The sequence below is a fragment of the Dermacentor andersoni genome, chromosome 7 (genome assembly GCF_023375885.2).
Source record: "Dermacentor andersoni chromosome 7, qqDerAnde1_hic_scaffold, whole genome shotgun sequence".
Lineage (NCBI taxonomy): Eukaryota > Metazoa > Arthropoda > Arachnida > Ixodida > Ixodidae > Dermacentor > Dermacentor andersoni.
In genome coordinates, this window is record NC_092820.1 from 142,998,244 (window position 1) to 143,022,440 (window position 24,197).

A 24,197-nucleotide genomic window follows, 5' to 3' on the forward strand; every position below is an offset into this window, starting at 1 on the left:
GTGAAAAGAAAAATGGAAGAAATTGACACTCGAGCAATTGTGGTCTGAGGAAGTGCATTGTGATCACGTGAAAACCTAGTCTTGCACACAGCCGCTCGCTGGCGCGAGTGGTGAAAAAATCTTTCAAATTAAGTTGGCACACAATGTTGTAGTCGTAAAATTTAGTTTCTAATCAGGCTACACACTTTTACTTATATATAGGTTAAAAAGTTGTGACTGTACATTTCGTGGCTTTTTCATGCACAACATAAAGGCAACCCTTACCTGCAAACCATTTTCATTTCAGTGCGTTTAGGCAGCGCGTTTCCGCGTAGGAACTTCAATCCCTCGTGGCCTCGTGCTAACTTGAGTCGTGCTAACTTCATTCTTGCTAACTTCAGTCGTGCTAACTTTGTATTGGCATCGTTCTGGCGCCTTGAACCGATGCCTCCTGTACTAGAGGCCTGCCGCGTGGCCCCGTAAACTCGATTCCGGGCCCTCTCCATTTTCTCGTCTCCGCGAAAGGATAACGGGCGTCGCTAATGGAGAACGCCGGCAATATAGATCACGAGCTGCGGCCTCTGAGATTACCATGGCATCCGTCACCGTCTCGGAAGCCTGCGAGAACGCTCGCTAACAGACGGCCGCGCGTTGTTAGGAATGGCCTGCCGAGATACCGCCATGCAGTTTCGCTAGCCACGTGCGACAGTGGCGTCGACCTTTCCTGGAAAGCCACCACCACCCTCTAGCCACACGGCGTCACTAAGGGCCGATTTACACTCGAGCCGCCCATCGCCGCAAGCCGCACCGCACGCGTGCGGTCGCGCGAAATAGTGCACGTATCAAACACTTGTGCACAAATTTCGGTTTACAATGTGCAATGTATACACTGTGCAGACAGTGCTACGTGTCCATACTGCTCCATTCCTGTGGTGGAATCAGATGCATACCACCTAATATGGACATGTACGGGTTTACAATCGGAACGCTCGCGTCTCCTACTGCAAGCCGGCCTCCGCTACAGTGTGACAACCAGCTATGACCGCTGGGTACATGACAACAGATTCCACAAAACACTGCTTCAATTCATACACAACACAGGCCTCACAGCACACATATAATACACATATACGCTCCAAGAATTATGCCTTAAGGGCAAGCCTTTATCGCAATAAAAAAAAAAGACAGTGTAAATGGCAATTTGTGCACAAGTGCTGGATACGTGCAATTTTTCTCGCGACCGCAAGCGTGCGGTGCGGCTTGTGGTGATGGGCGGCTCGAGCGTAAATCGGCCCTTAGTCTACTGTGTGCGGAGAACAATACGCAGTGCCCTCGACCCTTCGTCGCGGGATTGCTGAGATGAGTTCGACGAAGCAGGCTTTGTGACTGAAGCCGCCACCACCGACCTGGTCTGCTGTGAGCAAGGGAGTTCCCGAGGGAATGCATCTGGCGGCAACGTCGCACGCGCCTTTCAAGACGCAAGACAATAGAGAACAGGGGAGCTTGGGGAATAAGAGGCGCCTCCTTTAATCAAGAAGCCCCGAGTTCTGCGAAGCCCGTCTAGCCTCGGTGGGGGCAGTGAAAGCTGTGCGTACGTGTGCGTGTAAGCCCTCTCGCTCAAAGGCGGCTCGGCTACGCTGACTGGTAGAACGTTTCCCTCACCTAGGGATCTAAGGAACACGGAGTGTTTATAAGCAGCTGTTTGTCGCTGCTAGATCATGTTTGTCAGTGTGCTCTGTGATCGTGCTCGTGAGCTGTGTGCTGGTGCTCGAGAAGCAGTGTGTTTGGAGCTTCGTGCTCGCATGCTGTATGCTTCGTCTTGCGTGCTGTGTTTGGGAGTAACGCTAGACTGTCGAATGTATCTTGTCCTAATGTAAAAGTATGTAAATAAACCCTACTTCCCTAGTCCTGTCCCGCAAGTTCCTCCCTACGACCTACAACCCTTACAAATGGTGGCAGCGGTGGGATCGTCGGATAACTCCTGCTGCGTATAGGCGCTATCAGCGCGCCGGCGGAAGCATTCGCCCACCGCTGCCGCCGCCGCCGGAAGTTGAAACGGCAACGAGCGCCGCCTCATGGAATTTGGGCGTAATTAAGGGAACCACCTCTACAATGGAAACACTGAGCGACGCGGCGGATATGTAGTAAAGGAGGCATTGCCTGAACGAAAGGTGAAACATATTTTTACCTTTCCTTGTATTTCAAACGCTGCGCGAAGTGAAGTGAACTTGCTGAGAACGATATATTAAAATACACACCCTAACAATTAAACAACATCCTAGGAATACCGTGCGGATGCCCGTCGCAGCGAGCAACACATTCCACCGTTCAAACTGTCCGCTCATGTCGGTATTCAGGAAAGCGAAACTGAAAGTTCGGGGTTAGTCTTCCGTCTAGCCACTCGGTGTGCTAAAGCCAATTACGCCACTGGGTTATATGGTAGTGTACTCTATTTAAAAGTGTTTCATTTCTCTATGATTACATCACATACGTGGTTAGTGCCAAAACCTCTCGCAGTGACTAAGCAAGGAGGTGGGAGGGTTCATGGAGGTGCTGCTCTCTCCACTCTAAAGAACCCGGTTGACCTCTTGTAAACCTCTAGTACGAGCCAGACTGCTGTGTGACAAGGCAGAAGTTGATGCATGTACTATTTGCAGCACCGATTTTTAATCCTTGTCCAAATGAAAATTTACCAACAGACGGAAAAAAGGATGAATGACAAGTTTTTTTTAAAACTCGGCAAGAATAGGGCGGAAATTTATTCAATATTACAAAAGGCTTATGGGAAGGATGCGTGAAGAAATATCTGTGTTTATGTCGGTCCGTCGTTTTTTGGAACGACCGTGATGACCCCGAGGGTGACGCGAAATCAGTGTTACCCTCGACCTCGTGGTCAGATGGGAACATGTGTGTTCTCTTAGGTTCAGTGATCACTCAATGATAGCTAGAAGTATATGAGACGCACTTGATTTGGTAAAGTCGTATGTTCATCAAATTTTCACTGAAAATATGAAAATTAAGGTTTCCGCCATGATGACGCTGAAACTGCTCGTTACAGGGGAAATGTGATGAAAACAGTGCTGCACTGATTGGAAAACTGCCCACGACATCGATAAATTCTTGCACAGGGCCTTAACGGGCGACAAAACTGGAATGTATTAATAGGACGTCGAACTGAAGTCGCATAGCAAGGCGTTGAACAAAAGATGAATGAAGCCCAGCCCCTTCCCCAGAAGCGCGGAAGTACAAAGCAAAAATCAGTCGTGTTGATCGCGTTCTTTTACTGCCGTGGAATTGTGCACCAAGAATCTGTAACTGAAGGTACAAATTGTCAAGGCAGATTTCCGCGTGCAGGTCTCGAAGTGTCTGAGAGATTGTGTGCGCCCCGTGTGAGCAAACTTTTCGAAAGTGGGGCACTGGATCCTGCACCGAAATATTGACACGTACACTTACTTGTCTTTCTTTGTTTATTCCTTTTCAGCGACTAACAAATGTTAAGCGCTGTCACTCGCCTCAGGACCCGCCTTTCTGTATCGGAAGTTTCTCGAATGTTATCGATGGTTCTATCCACCGAACCTTGTTAACCTGACTGTATTCGCAACGCGAATTGTGCAGTGCTTTCAGGAAGGCACGCGGGCACCACTGATAGCGCTCTGACCTTCGACGAGTCATGTATGAAAGCCAGAGCACTTGACCCGCTGCTCAGGTTTTTTATGACCCTTGACTTTGATCGCCATTATCGTTGTGTTTGAGTATACTTGTATTGCAGGGCACAAATCCGCCCATTAAAGAGGTAAGTTTGTAACTCTCACTTGCGGCATTGCGTCGTTCTTCAATATCCATACAACGTGACAATACTGTCCCTGCGCAGACTGCATTCTGAGAGCGTGAGTTTCTTGCACACAGTTCCATTACTGCGCTGGTACACCCTGGCTACACGCCAGATTTACCCACCTGCGACCTTTTGTTTTGTTCCACCAAGTGTAAACTGGTGCTCCGGTGACCATACTTTTTTTAGTTGTCATCACAATGCAAATGCAAATGATGTCTATGCTGTAACGTTTTACGGAAGAGGAATCCCAAGGCTGCTGCCAGCAATTGAGTAAAAAGTCAGGTCAATGTAGTTTCTTTAATCGGGAGTATTTTGAAGACCATATTGATGTACATCACCATTTCTGAAATGTTTTTTTCTAAAATGATCGTTTTAGAAAGCAAGAATAACTTAAAACTCTTGTATTAGACAACTCGGCGTGTTTAAAATGTACATCCTAATCATAACATTCAAGAAGGTGTACATTCTCACATCTCGTAGGTAACCGACACTGTTCACATCAAACGAGCACTCATATGACGTTTACGACACGTCAATTTCTAGCGTTAGATTAAGGTATAAACCCTGTAAAGAGTAAAAAATGCATCCAGAGGCAACAGGACACCCTAAATAGCTTACTACAATACTAGTTTCTACAACCTGGTTTTCAGTTTCGGTAACTCGGTCCTGGGGTCCTCATGAGCTCATGATACCTAGCGATACTGCTATGCAACATCAGTAGACTTCTCTTTGTGTCATGAAACCTTAATCTCAATAACGCTAGCGATAATGTTTGGTGTTACGATACTCACATTAGTATCAAGCTAAAATATAATATCACTGTTTCCTAATTTTCCATCTTGCTAAGCGGTGTACTGGAGAGCGAGAAAAAGTGTGTAGTGGTGTTTCTCGGCTCTCGAAAATTTGGCAACGTTACACAAATTTTGACAATACCTTACGCATACCCTTGCTAGGCTCTTTTGTTACTTTTGATCTATGGGTTTAGACAAAGCATGCAGAAATCCTCGAAGATAGTAAATTAGCAAGCCTCCTTTCTAAATAATGCTCGGTTGGACACCAAAGTGAAATATTCTTTTTACAATTGCTTGAAATATATTAGTGTGATAATATTACTATAGATATAAGCCATATGCGACAGGCACCGTGTTACACGTGCTATACAACGTCACACCTGACACCGAAATGCCCATGGTTTGAGTTTACGAGCTTTGCACTGAGTGCACATCAATTTCGGGCCAGAAATTTCAGCACGAAATACGGGACGGATCGTTCAGCCGGAAATAGAGGACGCCAAATGCCTCCACATTTATAGGATTTAGAGTTATTTACAGCACGTTACCTTTATTAGAATATAATGCAAATATTTACCAACAAGAGCACCGATTACCCGTGAAATTGAATTATACGCCCCTCTATAAGAGTTAGCGCAATAACCAAATCATGCAGTTTTCGGTAAAATTTATTTCGTTGCCGTGGTTTAGCTAGTATAGGAAGTACTAGTACTAATCGGATTTGTCTAATCCCTTTGCTTATGGGCTCAGATATTATATGTGGATTTATGTGTGACGCTTTACATTTGTAAATTATAAAGAATCACTTTTTAAAACATAACAATGCAGCATATTTCTGCGCACACGAGTAATCAATGTGAATCGAAACATTGTGCAGACTATTTTGTTCAAGTATGGCACTGCAAGGTCTCAAAACTGTTCCAAGCTGGTCTCAAAATTTGGGCAACTGTTTGTTAGCTATCATCCCCACGCAAGCTGAAACGCAGCTCTCGTAGACATTGGGACCCACCTTCTCTCTCATAATTTTTTGAAGGAAACTTAACAACCGAAAGTCCGCCGGAGGACACTTTTGTACAAATTCTTCGGCAGACGCAGGGAGCGGCGATAGCGGCAACTTCCAAGGAAGTAGAACAAAGTTCTCCCACTGGTAAGACGACGTGAGGTATTTCGAGCCTGATGTATATCCTTGCACTGCCTTTTTGAAAATGACGATATACTCGGATTGCCGCGTCTCACGTATCCTGGGATCATTTGCGAGACCAGCCTCCGAGAGGGCTAGGATTGGTAATTGGGTGTGTCCAATGAAAAGGCTAAATTTGCACAGACGCTGCAGAATACCGGCGTAGTTGCATTGCATAATTAAGGGCAATTATGAACGGCCGAATGGCGCAGTTGGGCGAGAAATTTCAATTATGTAACGAAGGGTATGTGGAAGTAGAAAAGGGTGTTACTGACGCAAGAGACGGGACTGCTACCAGCATATCCTTCGTTGAACTCGCAGGCACCACCGCGAAGGTCGAACACAGCGCCGTGAACAAAGCGTATAATTTGTTGCCAGTTTTCGTGCTAACTGCTTCCAAGTGGTACTTGAGGCAGATTCACTGCTGCTGCGTAGGAGCGCTGTTGGAACTCTTTTCGAACATGTTCTTCTGCGGCGCTGACCAGTTGCGTTGGCTCAATGGCTTCTTTTGTCGGTTTTAGAGGAGGAAAATTATATGTGTACTTTCTTTCCAAACAATGTAGTTGTGACTCAATGGCCGGGTTCTTCTTCCTGGATGGTGCGACTGCATCCTTCAGACACAAGACAAACATCTTATTCCTTCGCTGAGCAGCTGTCCGTGCAGGACATCGGCGACAACTAGCCGGGTGGTTGCCGCCGCACTTTGCACAAACAAAAATGGCTTTATTTGCACACATCCTAAAGTCATGAGGCCCCCACAGCACTTACATCTCCTCTCCCCACGTCAGTACTTTGCTACATGTCCGAAGCGATGACACTAAAAACAGTTGGTGGACAGTCTGCAAGCAGTCCACCAAATCAGGCCTCGTAAAATAGTGGTTAAACTTTTCTGAGCGCTCAGAATATGGAGCAAATGTGAGAACAACCGAGTCAGTGCACCTTGACTCCCATTCAAATAACGAGGTTTGGAGCCGACGGATGATCCTGCGCGCGTGGCATACTTCCTGAAGTCTCAGTTAGTTGAGCAGCTGCTCGGCGACAGTCCTGTTTCCTGACCTCAAAACGCGCCGTTATAACCATGTTTCATAGAGCCAGCAACCACCTAGCCCATGTAAGTCTGTTAGTAGCTCTTCATCCGAGTACCATTTTGGAACTCCTATAACAATGCAGGTGCTTTTCATATATCTCCGTTGAACATATCATTAGAAGCCAACGAACAAAAACACCAAGGACAACACAGGGGAAGTTACTTGTACTTACTAATTGGAATAAAGCAATTATAAATTAATGGAACTGAGAGAGGATGAAAAAACGACTTCCCGCCGGTGGGGAACGATTAGAGGCCTTTGCGTGCGGATACGTGGGATCACTACGATACATTGAGAACTCCGAATGGGCACCTGGATTCAGTTAATTGTGAACCGGCGGAAGTGCAGCACGTGGAAATGACTCGAGGAAGGCTTCAGGAAATCTTGACATGACAGCTTCTCGGTTGTTGCTTTTGTTGTGAAGGCCAGTTGTCTCACTCTTCAGTGGCTTCAACCAGATGTGGCAGAGTAGTGTGTTGCCGAAATTTCTAACCACCAATAGTGGCAGTTCCAAATGTCGCCCTTTGGTATTGACTGGCATCAATCTCTTCCCTTCCAGAATGAGGCCGGCATGTCTTGCAGTTACTTTTAAGAACTTTTACAGCTTTATCCTAATTCCATCTTCATCACTTGGGATAACCAATGTTTCTTGCAGAAGAGCGGAGTTTGTATTGGCTCTTGGTCCCATCCTTAGTGACTTGTCTTTATCCTGTTTAGACCATGCCATTTCACTACAAGTGCAAGAAAGTACAGTTTTTCAAATAGTTAGATACGTTGATGACAATTTTAATTTTCATTGACTGCTCTTCTGATGCCTTCGTTCTAGAAGCAAAGAAAGCGTTAGAAACGTCCCAAAAGTGCTTAGTTCCCCTTCAAACTACTCACGAGTTGCCGGTAAAGAGGTCTCCTCGCTTTCTTGATCTTCGCCTGAGCTTTTAGCACAGCGACACATGTTGGTCGTATGAGCCATGGGCCAACAAGCTACTTGTGCCATATACATCCGCACACCCTAAGCTTGTTAAGCGGGAATTGTCAGTTTGTATTTCAAGTATGCCCTTAGAAAGTCTTGCTGCCATGTAGTAGACCTAAGTTTTGAAAAGCAAACTCGACGTTTCTCCTTGGCTGGATGTCCAAAGTTGGTGCAAGTGCCTGTCACGGAACGTATTTTACGAGAAGCGCGATCCTGCACGCAGAAGTCAGTTGCCGATGCCCCTCCAGACAAACGCCTAAATAAAGGGTTATACATTACATGCACGGCATATCCCGTAATATGGAAAACATGGCCCAAAAGGCGAACGTAACAGTAGCATTTCTGCTCCCAACAAGCTCGGCAAGCTTTGCAGGTGGACGGATCGAAATGACGTCCGGTCCGATTAGTGCAGAAAGATCACCGCAAAAAGTTTGTCGAGTGTGTCCACCGGGTGATTGACAACCTCGCACTTTCCTGTGGGAAGCAATATCGGACAAACTAGGCGTTGACTCCATGATCGGCTCCGCGAACACAGCAACACCGTAACAAAATGGCACCCGTAGGTTCTTGGCGATTCGTTGTCGCGATCATGGATGCAAACCTATTGAAAACGAAGGCACGATCGTGTCCCGTGCCAGGACACAGTTCATCCGTGGAATAACTGAAGCGCAGATGATCGCAAAACTGGGTGATAAATGTCTTAGCTTCCCTTCACTGGCCCTCATTTCTTGGAGGCGGCATCACATGACTCGTAACTATGTTACACGAATACGCAGTTCATTTTCATGTAAGCGCATGCCCAGTCTACACTGCTTCACATGTAGAAAACCTATTCAGCGGTACAATAAACTTAGTTGAAAGTTGGCGTTTGTAGTGTCTTCTCATAAATGTGTGTCGTTTTTTGTGGCGCAATATTACTTGAGTGAAAATCACTTCCATTGTCCGGGTTACCAGTAATGCCCCTCGCAAATTTTAGTTTTTGAAATCTTTGCGGCTTTTGATAGAACTAGATGCTCTTGAATCTACTTCCATGGGTAGACTTCAACCGTCATTGCTTACGATGATAACAAACTTAGCCCAGCCACCGGCAACTTGGCTGACAACAAATAAGTCGTCTTATTCGCTATACACCGCGCTGTCGGCATCGCCGAGCTGATTATGAGCTTGTTCGCTTTTCTTCGCACGGAACGCTGTGGTCAGGTGCCCTTTTCTTGAACAGCTAAAACATCCTGCGTTTTTAATGTTGCGACCATACCCAGCATGTTTTCCAAGGCACCGAAAACAAAGCATTTGTGCACGAGTACTTGACGCTACTTTGCCTTTATTTGCCCTTGCGAATTTCGTCGGTGGCATGCGTCCTTTAGCCACAATGTCGGGAACTTCTTGTCGAGGCTTGCTCATTGCACTCTTGCAGCTGCTTCCGCCGTCTCTGCCAAGTCGTAGGCCGCCTTGAACGTCAGTTTATTTCACCAACAGCCATTGCTGTGCAACATTGTCAGATATTCGAAAGGCCAATCAATCACGCAGAATCTCTTCTCATGGGAAGCGCTCCTCGGTATAGCGGCAGGTCTTGCCTAGGTTTGGGAAAGCGCTGATGCCGTAGGTAACAGATTCGCGGTCGCACTGGTTTCTCGGAAAAGAGGTACCTGAAATATAGTGCCGATGGCATAGGATTGGCGTGCGCATTCACGGCGTCTGCTATGGCCTTGTAGTGCACTTTCTGTGATAGTTGAGGCTTGACGAGGGTTGCTATCAGGGCGTATGTCTATTATCCACAGTAGCTCAGCAATGCTGCCCGTTTATTGGTGTCCTCCTTCCGCTTGTTCGCTGCATAACTCAATCCGCTCCACGAATTTTTCCTATCAAGATTTGCTAGTCCGTTTTGACTCAGCGACACGGCCAACGATAACAATTATGTCGCTGCCAGTACGAGCAGAGCCACAGGTTCAATCATGCTCATTGCTACTGTTATGTCAGTTGCAGGAGAGATAGATAGAGAGAGAGAGAGAAACAGAAGACAGGAAAGGCAGGGAGGTTAACCAGAAGCACGTTCGGATTTTCTACCCTTCGCTGGGGAAGGGGGTATGGGGATGAAGAGAGAGAGAGGAGGGAAAGAGCACAGCTTCGCGCGCAGTGGAAGGTTTCTACCGAGTAGAAATTCACTACTCAAGACTGGCTTATTCAATGAAGTACATTATATTATACACAGTGGCGCCGTTGCTTGTCGGTGCGGTTGATGACGACTGATGTACTTGTGGTGACGCGCTATCAGAAACGAGATCGGCCTTCGTACAGCAGGAGCAATGATCCCGTTAACGCAACATGAGCGAGAAGGTAACTGTGAAAGAGGCTGATTCTGCGATCGGCAGAATAAGGAAACCCGATACATGTTTTAGGCAAACAAGACGTAATTGTGGTTTTAGTTGAGAGGGACCCTGTTTAATTGGCACCAGTGGAATAATCTAGAGAGGTCGCACGGGGGAGCGCGACAGTAGTCGGTGCTCTAGGCCTTCTTATACATTTTGATGCCATCAGTGTTATTGAAAAATGAAGGATTCCAGATTTCTGAGGAAACGTCATTGATGAAACTGAATAGAAGCGGTCCTATAATACAGAACGTTCTGAAACACCGCGAGAGACCGCTTAGGCGTAAGAAGATTGATCATTGACATTGAAGAAGCACGACCTGTCGATGATATAGCTGCGTAGTTGAGTTACAATAGCAGCTTCAACACTGTAGTGCTCAAGTTTCTCCATGACTTAGGGAGTTTAAGTGACATCGAAGGCTTTGCTGATGTAGCAGTACACAGCATCAACTTCTCCACTTTACGTGAAGGGCGGTTAAACCTGGGTCATAAAGATAACGAGGTTGGTGATCAATAAGCGGCCAAAGAGAAATCCATGCTAATATTGGAACGCTCAAAATTTTTACGTTGACCAAAAAAAAAGAACAGTGTGAATAGCTATTTCGAAAAGCATCGAAATGACAGATAAAAGTTCCAAGCACCCGAGAAAGTCCAAATAATCAGACAAGAGCTAATGGTGGTTACCTGCGCAGATACAATAATATTGCCTTGAGCTTTGGTAATGGCTGCCGGAATGACACATGAGCTGCAAGTCAAAGATGTCTTTCAGGCACCTACGGTATTTTCTGATGAGATTCTTGGCAAAGAGCACCAAGCTACAAGTTACAGCACAAGAGCGCGGTGGATGAACTGGGCTTTTAGCTCATGATTCATACGAGGATTGTTCATTAGAGACTAAAATTGGAGCTCTGAAGTCTTCATTTCTGCAAAACGCATTTTTATGCACTTTTATCACTTTGTATACTTCAAAAATAAATTAATTGGACAAGTTCCACCATTTCTGCAAAGTCTCCATTACGTGAGCAGGTGTGTCGAACTGAAAGGTTTTAAAGGTCGATACGCGTTCGGGTTCAGGCTTCTGCAAAGCTTTTCACTTCGGTCCAGGTTAAACTCCGGAGCAAACATGTAATTGTTTGAGTGTCTTTGAACTGCTTCACACGGAGGTTGGCAATGATTGGAGATTAAGAGATATTGGCTTAGAACTTTTTCCAGCGTCACGAATTAATTATTGTGAAAGATAGTTTATTTCATTTACGGGACGTGACCACGAGGCCTGTGTGAGAACTTCACGCAGTGCGTCAGCAAATAAATTAACAAGCACAGCGTCACGCACGCGCAGATAGACGTGAACAGATCTCACTCAATAAACGATGAACGCTCGCTTTCGGAACGCTGCCACGATCTGCGGGGAGCGAACGCGCCTGCGTGCTCTCATTTCAACGCGTAACTGAAACTTGACATTACACGACCCCTAGCTCTGGGCGCACCGAAACACAATGCACTCGTCTCGCTGAGCATTTGAACCCGCCGGACATTACCCCAAAGAGAAGGCACAGGGGGTTTACTCGTAGAGCCATGAGCACGGCGTCGCGCCCATACGACAGGGTTAGCTGAAGAGACGCGCACTCAGCTACCCCCTCCCCCCCTCTAGCAATCGCTTGATCAGGGTACCGCATGCTAGCATCCCTTCCTCTGGGCCAGCGGGCGGCTGATGACGTGACCTAAGGAACCTCGCGCCGTCGGCGATGCCAACGGCGAAAATTTGCCGTGGAGTACCAGTATAATTGCAATGACAATTATAGTCGGAAATTCAAACGGGTAAGAACTGCGGTGAATGGCACCTGCTGCAGAAGCAATAAGAGCAATAAGGTATGAAACAAACAAACCAACAAGCCAATCAACCAACCACCCAAACAAACATACAAGAAAGAAAGGAAGCAAGCAATATGTAGTCTCCCTACCAAAAGTGCGGAAGGTTATGATTTTGACCACATATTCAATCCTTTCCTAAAAAGTTTAATGAGCTTTCGGTGCAGCTAATAAAGGACTTACTGTTTGCGCCGAATGCTTCCGCAGTGTTGTTTTATTTGGCGTAGCTACGACGCAATCTGGAAGTTACGCAGAAAAACATGATTAAGAAAATTGGCCTCAGGACGAAGTTTGCTTGGGAGAAAACGCAGGAGTGAGAATACACGCTCTGGCTCCAAAGCGATGCCGGTTCTCGAAAGTTCTCGACAAACCAGCGCCTGCTCAGCGTCCAACGAAAGCCCAGTGCTTTCTCTTCAATGTACCGGTTTCGACGCCGGTTGACGCCATCATCGACTCCATCGAAGAAGTCGTAGGTGCCGGAGGGTTGCAGTATCTGCAACATCACGGCGGCAACAAGTTCTTGGCAGCTGTCCGCTCCGCGGCTCAGGCAGCCAAGATGGCGGCAAAAGGCTCCCTGCTGCTCGCCAACAAGGTCGTACCGCTGGAACGCATGGGCACTCCAGTGGTTTATGTGACGGTCTATCGTCTTCCACCCTGTGTCAGTGACGACGCCTTGATTGCTGCACTTGCACCGTATGGGAAGTGCCGAGGCATTTCTGACGTCGTTTTCAAGGACAGGACGGACATCAGCAATGGCAGCCGACTGGTCAAGCTCGAGATGGTAAAACCTCCACCGAATTTCATCATGGTGACTGGCTTTCGGGTAATGCTGGAATACAAAGGAATGAAGAGAGTGTGCTCCAAGTGCGGAGCAGAAGGTCATTTTGGGGCCACCTGCACATCAGCTCGATGCGCCCGATAAGCCATTTTCGGTCATGCGACTGCAACGTGTAACGCACCATGCAGACGTTGTAATGGCGAGCACGCCACTGTTGACTGTGTGTCGCCACGTTCGTATGCTGCTGCAGTGACACCAGTGACGCACGCCCAGCCAGGACTGGGCGAGAATAGATCTGAAGAGGCAGCACAGACGCAAGCCACAGATCAACCAGGAAAAGAAAGTGCCCCAGAGGCGCCGACGCCAGCGTCCCCCGATGCCAGCGACGCTGCGTCTTCTCCCTCTACTGACGAAGAGAGCAACGAGACGCCACCTGCCACAATGGCGTCGTCTGCCACGGAAGACGATGAGGAGCCTACGTTAGACGCCCAGTCTACGTTATCACAGCAGGAACGGCTCCTTGCATGTGCTACAACACCAAACGCTAGCGAGAACGCGGATGGACGCCATCGCGGCCTCCCCGAAGTCTTGGCCGGTCCGTCGAGGATCACGCCGGTTGCCAAGACAACGACCACGCTTGCGAGTGGTACTAGTACAGCGGTGAATGAGAGACGGACGCGCTCGCAAACAGCGCCTGAAGAAGCCAAGAGAATGCTCTCTTCAGAGAGCTCTACGTCATCAGAACCAATGGCGACACCCTCCAAGAACTGCAAGAAAATGCCACGAGACACCACTACCATGGACGTTGTCTCCGATTCGGAGACGTACTAACGATGGCGCCTTACACTGCTTCTGCCGCCCATAAGGGCTGCTTTTCCTCTACTCCCCGCTACGAAGCTCAGACAGCGTTGAAGGAACGGTGTTTGGCGCAGACATCGCGTTCCCGTCCCTGTGCGAACGTCTGCAACCTCGGTATTTTAGTAATCAGCTTGCTTCTGGCTAACTTGTGTGAAGAACATGAACAGTGCCCGTTTCGCGTTCGCCGCTGTGATACTCCTAAGTCATTGCTGACTTTGCCGTGTTCTGGTTGTTGCACTGATGTAGGACGCCGATTCAGCTCGCAACTAGCTTGTGGTAAGCCATTTGTCTTAGTCTATTTCTGTACGCAACTAACTCACCATGTATTTGCACATAATGACACTTAACGTACAAGGATTTCGTAGCATAGGTAAGCAGAGGGAAGTAATTCATTTCGCTCGCGAGAAAAAAGTCGACCTCCTGTTTCTTCAGGAGTGTAACTTGAGAAACAAGCAGGAAGTTAAAAGATTTTGCGATGAATTTTCTGTTAAAGCTTATTTTTCATATAGCCCCCGGAGATGTCGTGGTGTAGGGGTGGTGGTTTTTCGTAGGGTGCTTCTACATGGCAGTCACCGCCTTTTTGACTTGGAAGGTCGTGTAATAGCTTTTGATTTTTGCTGAGGTGAGAGGAAAGTTCGGGCATTGAATGTCTATGGACCCGCCGTATGGTCAGACCGCAATGACTTCTTTGCGAGACTCTCCCCTTTTTTGTTAGACAACCACCCATTCTTTATCGTTGGCGATTTTAACTGTATGCTCGACCCCATGCGCGACTCACGAGGGCCACGACAATACGCTTCCAATACGCACGCAACTGAATTATCTCGTATAGTGAAAGAATACAACTTATCGGATGCCTGGGTCCATATGCATGGCGGAAGTTTTGGCGCCACATGGCAGCAAAGGCAATCGCAATGTCGTCTAGATCGAATGTATTTTCTCCCTAAATTAACAACGCAAATTGTCCAGTGCAGCATCCTCGATCTCCCCGCGGACGCCGGGTACATTTCAGATCATCGCCCTTTCGCTGTCATATTGAACCTCGAAGGAAGGCCAGGTGGACGCACTGACATGTGGAGACTAGACATTGCTTCTTTGCGTGACCAGGCGACTCTAACCGAACTAAAAGCGTCAGTAGCTACAACAGTTTGCGATTATGAATGCAATATCGAAGCGTGGGATACTTTAAAGGAAAGGTGGAGGTCAGTATGCATAGCAGCTAGCAGGAAAAGAAAAAGAAAAGAGACCGAACAGCTTTGTGAGTGCCTGAGAAGGATAAGAATAGTACGAGACGGTGACTCCCAAACACAGTTAATGCGCGAATACCTAGATCATCAGCGTGAACGCTACCATAGACTTATGAGCTGGTACTCTCGCACTTCTGCAAAGGCGTGGATGACCAACAGGCCAATTACCGACCCTGAGGTACTGCGGCTGGCTCGTGCGTCCAGCAGGAGGCAGAATGGCAGCTCTTTCATTGAAAGGGTTATAATAGAAGATGGCACAGAGAGCAGTGCGAGGCGAGATATCGAAAGAATTTTTTGGAACTGGTTCTCAGACGCATTTTCATCGGAAAAGATTTATAATGCAGAGCTATTGAGTGAAGAAATTTCAGACTTTTGCGCTAACCTACCTCAAGTAGAAGATACAGAAGGCCAGAATTTATTGTCTTCAACAAATCTGCAAGAAGTTTTTGATGTTATACGATCGATGAAGCGCGGATCAACACCCGGTCCAGATGGCTTACCAGTCGAATTTTACCGATCTTGCTGGGAGGAAGTAGGCACTGCCTTAGTGTCGCTCCTTAACGGCATTCTTGCACGGGAAGGTATTCCTAAATCGTTTAATCGGGGCCGCGTAATGCTCTTGCCAAAGCCAGACTCCAACCTTGCAGAACCCTCATCCTGGAAACCTATAACGCTGCTCAACACAGACTATAAAATATTGACAACCCTTCTTCTAAATCGCATGAAGATATTATTGCCGAAAATTGTCAGTGTACATCAAACATGTTCCGTGCCGGGTCGGAGTATATTTTCGTCTCTCAACTTAACACGTGATATCATACAATACACAACAGCGCGTGAAGCTTCAGGAGTATTAGTAAGCTTGGACCAAGCCAAAGCGTTTGACCGCTTAGAACACCAGTACTTATTTGAGGTTTTACGATGCTATAACTTCCCTGAAGAGTTTGTAGACATCCTGCGGATGTTGTATTCGCGAACAACAGCTGAGCTACTGCTTAACAGCATTTTAACACCTAGATTTGATGTGACAAGGGGAGTGCGGCAGGGTTGTCCTTTGTCACCCATATTGTTTGTGCTTGCGATTGATCCGTTGTTAAGGCGGTTTAGCGAGAGCCCGCTCATAAGAGGTCTTCCTATGCCGGGATCCGGGTGCATAAAAGTATCAGCGTATGCGGATGACATCACTCTGCTTTTGCGGGATGGGGACAGTCTTGTAGAGGTATTTCGTATTTATAATCAATATGCTTCAATGTCAGGGGGCAAAATAAATATGAGAAAATGTGAAGCATTAACTTTAGGTCGCGCCGAAATAACGCTACCAGAGGACATTAAACAGACCAAGCATATGCAAATACTAGGTATCAAATTTTGTACAAGTGGTGTTTCACCTCACACGTGGCGAGACATTGTTAGCTCCATTAAAGAACAGTCAGAAGCAGTGACTGCGTCGCCACTGCCGCTGGCAGAAAGGGCTTTCTTCATTAAGAACGTATTGTGCAGTAAACTGTGGTTTGCTGCAAGGGTAGCTCTCCCGCCGTCACCAACAGTACGAGTAGTAAACTCACTTATTTTCTCATGGTTCTGGCTAAACAAGTCGCAATACGTAGCGCAGCAATTTTTGCGTCTGCCAAAATCCAGCGGAGGATGGAGCTTGCCGTGCATAGTTACATTCAGTAGGCTGTTGTGCACTAAGACTACATGTGATCTACTTGATGATGATGAGTACCCTGGTAGGCCACTGCTCCTTTATTGGCTGGGCCATTACCGTCGAACGCTTAGCCGCAGGGTACAGGCAACTTGCTTCCGACGGCGGTAACGCCAGCACCGCAGTATGCGGCGGCTGCGCGCTTGCAAAGCCAGCTTGTACAACTAAGAATTACAAAGTGGCGTGCGACACCAGTTTCCAGGCTTTGTGAAATGTTGTGTGAGACAGCTGTACCTCCACGGACAGCTACTACACAAACATGGAAAGCTGTTCTTTCTCCTGATTTGCCCTCTCAAGTGAAGGATTTTCATTGGCAATATCAGTGGGGCATTCTACCTACAAGAAACAGGCTTGAACGCTGGCATATGGTAGCGAATGATAAATGCATATATTGCGCACAAACAGAGACCAACGCGCATGTAGTAAAGGACTGCGTTGTAGCACGCACCTTTTGGAAGCTAATTGCAAGAATGTTCGGAATATCCATCGTGCGGCCACCACTGCGCCGAGATCGGTTTGCGAGTCTCGTCTACTACAGTGCTAGCTACATTTTGTGGTGCTTCCGTAACATCGCAGAACGATCTCGGCAGTCAAATGGAGCAATGTACCCCAGAATGCGGAAACTACGAGTGATAATATGGGGTCATCTTGAAGAACAGTTGTTCAAACTCGGTGAAGCCGAGTTTCTTCGCCGCTGGTCTACGCGGTACATAACCGTCTCCCGTGGCAAAGTCTTTCTACAGCCAGAATAATGCTCAATTCTGTTGCCTGAGTTCAGACTGTATCTGTATGTGCCCCGGGTACCTTTCATAAATTCGAGGCCGACAATAATGCTTTTGCGTGGATGCGGTAATGAGTTTTGTTGTTGTTGTTGTTGTAGTTGTGTGCGGCAAAGCCAGTGTCAAGTAGACACCATTTATTATTTTATTTGTTAATCTGCTTTGTTTACATCAAGTATGATGCATTACATGTGATGTACTTTATATTGTACTTTTCTTTCATACAACAGTTGTAAGCGTGCCTACGGGTCAATAAATTTCCTTGTCGTGAAATTCTGCGCTCTTGAACAATGACATCATTGAAAAGGTAAAAAAATCCAACGTGTTGACACTCCAACAAATCTGGTCTTTAGGAATTGCATTACTATCACGCGAAGGTATGGTCGTCCACACCGCCGCTAGCTGGCGCGGGCAGTAAAATGAAATCTTCAAAATCAAGTTGACACAAGATGCTATACTTAGAAAGCTTTGTTCCTAATCTGTCTGAACCCATTTACTGATGTAGTAGGTTAAATCTTGTGACTTTACGTCTTGTAGCTTTTTCACGGACCACATAAAGGCAAGCCATAGCCAGCCGCAAACCGTTTGCATTTCGATGCGTTTTGGCAGTTATACATTCAGTCTCTCGTGCGGAACAAACCTCTGCTGCTTTCATCATTCTTGCGTCTTGAACGAAAGGCCAGACATTTTCTTTTACCTTTCCTTGTACTTCGAACACTGCGCGCGCTGCGTAGCTTCAATGAAATTAGACATTGCTGGCTTCGTGTTTTTCGGTTAACAGCTTAGAAAATGCTGAAGGGAACATATCTTCCTAGCGAAATATTGTATTATAATGGCGAGGTTGTTCCGTTTGCTCATGAGCTAAAGACATAATCAATCAACTAAGTAATTTACTAGTTAGCTCAGGAGCTAATTTATGTTTTCTTTAATATGGAGGAAAAATTCGTTGTGTGGTTGTGGCAGCTCCTTGCACGTTCCTTAAGCTTGGCTACATGTGGTTTTCCTCCGATTATTCTGTAGCGTAATGCTTCCCTGTTGTGTTATATTTATCAGTGTTCATGAATATCCTTGTAACCTGCAAGGAATGCCATCACTTTGAATTTGTTGTTACATTGAGTGCTAGTACGAGCGAGACTACTGTGTGACAAGCCAGAATTTTAAGCATGCACTATTCGCGGCGCCGATCTTGAACCCTTGTCCAAATGAAAATTGACTGACAGAACAAAGGATGAATGACAAATTTTTTTTAACGGGGCAAGAATAGGGGGGAAATTTTTCCAATATCGCAAAAGGCTTGTGGGAAGGATGCGTTAAGAAGTGTTTTTGTTTAACTCGGTCCGTCGTTTTTGGAAAGACCGTGATGACCCTGAGGGTGATGCGAAATCCGGATTACCCTCACCCTCGTACTCAGATGAAAACATGGATCGTGTGTGTTCTCAAATGTTGAATGATCACTCAATGACAGTGAGAATTATATTTAACGCACTTGGTTTGGTAAAGTCGTATGTTAATCATATTTTCGCTGAAAATTTTGAAATAAATGGGTTTCGGCTATGAGGATGCTGCAACTGCCCACTCATGAGCAAATCTTGCGACGAAAAGACTGCTGCTTTGATTGGAAAACTGCCGACGACATTTATAAATTCTTGTAAAGGGCCTTAACCAGCGACAAAACTGTAATTTATGAAAGGGACGTCTATGTGAAGTCGCATACCAAGGGGTTTATAAAGACAGATGAGTCAAGCTCTCCCCCTCCACCTGAAGTGCAAAAGTACAAAGCAAGAATCAGTCGTGTTGATCGCGTTCTTTGACTGCCGTTGAATTGTGCGTCAAGAGTCTGTAACTGAAAGTACAACTTGTCAACGCAGCGATTGCACTGGAATCTCTGACGAGTGATGTATGAAAGCCGGTGCGCTTGACCGGCTGCTGAGGTTTTCGACGATCGCCGACTTTCCTCGCTGCTATCGTTGTGCTTGAGTATAACTTGTATTGGTGGGCAAAAATTCGTCAATTAAAGAGGTAAATTTGAAACTCTCACTTATAACAACGCGTCGTTCTTCACCGTCACCACCACTTGACAATAAATACTTCCCCTGCGCGGACTACATTGATAGAGCGTGAGTTTCTGACACGCAGTTATATTACTGTGCTAAAACACCGCTGCTGAAACGCCGCATTTACCCACCTGCCACTTTTCGTTTTGTTCCGCCAAGTCTAAACAGGTCCTCCGGAGGCCAAATTCTTTAGTTGTGACGTAAATGCAAATGCAAATGATATTCATTCTGTAGAGTTTTACGGAAGGGGGATTCCAAGGCTTCTTTCAGCAATGGAATAAAAAATGAAGTCCCAGTAATTTGTATAATCGGGATAATTTCGAAGACCACATTGATGTACATTACCACTTAGAACTGCTTTTTTCTAAACCTGCATGCACGAACATTTTACACAAACATCGTATCTCGGTTGTCGTTATTGTTACGAAAGAAATTCAAAAATGTGTGAACTAAGGTGTGTTTGTGCACCGCAGTTTGTTTTCAAAGGCCACAGTGCCCAGTCAAATCTAGCAATGACATCGAACAAACAATATCTTGCACATGCACACAACCATTAACAAAATGATCGTGCTGGAAAGCAAGTAGAGGTTGTCATTCTTGTAATAGAGAATTCGGCCTGTTTAAAATGTACGTCTTAATGATACCATTCAAGAAGGTGTACATTCTCATATCTCGTAGGTAACCAAATTTGTTCACATCAAACGAGCACTCATATGACGTTTACGACAGGTAAATATCTAGCGATAGATTAAGCTATAAACCCTCTGCATCGACAGGCCACAGAACACCCCAAGCAGCTTACTAGAATAGTAGTTTCTACAACCTGGTTTTTAGTTTCGGTAACTCGGTCGTGGATGCGTCATGAGCTCATGATAACTAGCCATGTTGCTATGCAACATCGGTAGATTTCTCTTTGTGTCATGAAACCTTCATCTCAAGAACGCTACCGCTAATGGCTGCTGTTTCGAGACTAACATCAGTATCAAAATAAAATATAAAATCAGTGTTTCCTAATTTTCCACCTTGCTAATGATATAGCTGCGTAGTTGAGTTACAGTAGCAACTTCAACACTGTAGTGCTCAAGTTTCTCAAGGACTTGGTTCCGGATGGCGACATCAAAAGTTTTGCTGATGTAGCAGTACACCGCATCAACTTGTAGTTTTGCGTCAAGGGCGTTTAAACCTGTGTCATAAAGATGACAAGGTTGATGATCAATAAGCGGCCAGAGAGAAATCCATGCTGTTATTGGAACACGCACATTTTTTTACCTTGACCAGAAATACAGAGTGAATAGCTATTTCGTAAAGCTTGGAAATGACAGAAAACAGACAAGTGCCTGATAGCACCCAACACCTGCAGAGACACCGGATTTAAAGAGCCGGAAAACTCGACTGCCATTCCAAGCACACAGAAAAGTGCAAATTCTCAGACGAGAACTAAAGGTGGATGCCAGCGTAGGTACAGAAGTACTGCCGCAAGCTTTAGTAATGGCGGCCAGGATGCCATCCGGTCCGTAGGTCATGCATGTCCGCAGGCGCCTAAGGCATTTTTGATGAGATTCTTAGCAAAGAGCACCGAGCTACCAGTCGCAGCACAAGAGCGCGGTGGTTGATCCGTGCTGTCAGCTCATGGTTCATACGAGGCTTGTTCAATAAACACTGGGACTGCCACTCTGAAATGTTTATTTCTGGAATTATATTAATCTGCGCTTGAGTGAAATGGACGAGTCCCATCATTTCTGCCAAGTCTCGGTTACGTCAGCAGGAGCGTCGAACTGAAATGTTTCAAATTTGGGCTCGTATTCGGGTTCAGGCTTCTGCAAAGCTTTTCACTTAAGTTCACGTTTAACTCTGGCGCGAAGACGTGATTGTTTAAGCAGGTTTGGACTGCTTCACACGGAGGTTCGCAACGGTTGGAGATTAAGAAATGATGGTATAAAACGTATTCCAGCGTCACCAATTAATTTCTGCGAAAGATAGTTTACTTCATTCACGGGGCGTGGCCACGAGGCCTGTGTCAAAAGTTCACGCACTGATTCAGCAAATAAATTAACAAGCAAGGCGTCACGCGCACGCAGATAATCACGAACAGATCTCACTCCATAAACGACGAATACTCGCTGTCACAATGCTGGCATGATTAAGAGCGCCAGTTCTGGGGAGCGAACGCGTCTGCGTGCTTTCATTTCAACGCGTAACTGAAACTTGAGTATTACGCGACCTCCAGCTCTGGGCGCACGGAAACACAGTGAACTCGGGTCACTCAGCATTTGAACCCGCCGGAGATCACCGTTGAGAGAAGGCACCGGCGGTGTACTCGCTGTGCCGTGAGCACAACCTCGCGCCGATACTACAAGGTTAGCAGAGGAGACGCGCACTCAGCAACGCCCCCCCCCCCCATCTAGCAAGCGCTTGATCACGGTGCCGCACGCTAACATACCTTCCACTGGCCATGCGGTCGACTGATCACGTGACCTAGGAACCTGGCGCCATCAGCGACGGCGCAGATTTGCCGTGGAGTAACCGTATAATTGCAATGACAATATAGTCGGAGGTTGAAAGAGGTAAAAAATGTGGTCAGTGGCACCAGCTGCAGCAGCACTAAGAGCAAGAAGGTATGAAACCGACCGACCGACCAACCGACCGACCGACCAAACAAGAAGGCAAGGAAGCGAGCAATACGTTGTCACCCTACCAAAGTGTGGAAGCTTACGATTTGAACCGCATATTCAATATTTTCCTTAAAATTTAATGAGCCTTCGGTTGAGCTATTAAAGGATTGAGTGTTTGCACTGAAACATTCCACAGTATTTTTTTATTTAGCGAAGTTATGATGCAATGTGGAAGTTATACTGAAAAACATGATTCAGAAACTTGGCCTAAGGATGGAGTTTGCTTCAGAAAAAATGCAGAATTGAGATGAAACGTATCGGCTCCAATCGCAATGTGGTACGACGTATTTTCCTGTGAAATTATGCCCACTTGAGCGATTAAATCGCAGAAAAGGTGAGAAGAAGAATGGAATAAATTGACACTCGAGCAATTGTGGTCTGAGGAAGTGCATTGTGATCACGTGAAAACCTAGTCTTGCACAGAGCCGCTCGCTGGCACGAGTGGTGAAAAAATCTTTCAAATTAAGTTCGCACACAATGTTGCAGTTGTAAAACTTAGTTTCTAATCAGGCTACACACTTTTACTTATAAATAGGGTTAAAAGTTGTCACTGTACATTTTGTGGCTTTTTCATGCACAACATAAAGGCAACCCTTACCCGCAAACCACTTTCATTTCACTGCGTTTAGGCAGCGCGTTTCCGCGTAGAAACTTCAATCCCTCGTGGCCCCGCGCTAACTTGAGTCGTGCTAACTTCATTCTTGCTAACTTCAGTCGTGCTAACTTCAGTCGTGCTAACTTCGTATTGGCATCGTTCTGGCGCCTTGAACCGATGCCTCCTGTACTAGAGGCCTGCCACGTGGCCCCGTAAACTCGGTTCCGGGCCCTCTCGTCTCCGCGAAAGGGCAACGGGCGTCGCTCATGGAGAACTCCGGCAATTTCGATCACGTGCTGTTGCCTCTGATATTACCATGGCATCCGTCACCGTCTCGGAGGCCTGCGAGAACGCTCGCTAACAGACGGCCGCGCGTTGTTAGGAATGGCCTGCCGAGATACCGCCATGCAGTTTCGCTAGCCAGGTACGAGAGTGGCGTCAACCTTTAATGGAAAGCCACCACCACCCTCTAGCCACACGGCGTCACTAAGGGCCGATTTACACTCGAGCCGCCCATCGCCACAAGCCGCACCGCACGCGTGCGGTCGCGCGAAATATTGCACGTATCAAACACTTGTGCACAAATTTCGGTTTACAATGTGTAATGTATACACTGTGCACACAGTGTAAATGGTAATTTGTGCACAAGTGCTGGATACGTGCAATTTTTCTCGCGACCGCAAGCGTGCGGTGCGGCTTGTGGTGATGGGCGGCTCGAGCGTAAATCGGCCCTTAGTCTACTGTGTGCGGAGAACAATACGCAGCGTCCTCGACCCTTCGTCGCGAGATTGCCGAGATGAGTTCGACGAAGCAGGCTTTGTGACGGAACCCGCCACCACCGACCCGGTCTGCTGTGAACAAGGGAGTTCCCGAGGGAATGCATCTGGCGGCAACGTCGCACGCGCCTTTCAAGACGCAAGACAATAGAGAACCGGGGGCCACGTGGCGGGGGTCAGCTTGGGGAATAAGAGGCGCCTCCTTTAATCAAGAAGCCCCGAGTTCTGCGAAGCCCGTCTAGCCTCGGTGGGGGCAGTGAAAACTGTGCGTACGTCTGCGTGTAAGCCCTCCCGCTCAAAGGCGGCTCGGCTACGCTGACTGGTAGAACGTTTCCCTCACCTAGGGATCTAAGGAACACGGAGTGTTTATAAACAGCTCTTTGTCGCTGCTAGATCGTGTTCGTCAGTGTGCTCTGTGATCGTGCTCATGAGCTGTGTGCTGGTGCTCGAGAAGCAGTGTGTTGGAGCTTCGTGCTCGCAGGCTGTATGCTTCGTCTTGGGTGCTGTGTTTGGGAGTCACGCTAGACTGTCGAATGTATCTTGTTCTAATGTAAAAGTATGTAAATAAACCCTGCTCGCCTAGTCCTGTCACCCCAAGTTCCTCCCTTCGACCTCCAGCCCTTACAGCTGGTGGCAGCGGTGGGATCATCGGATAACT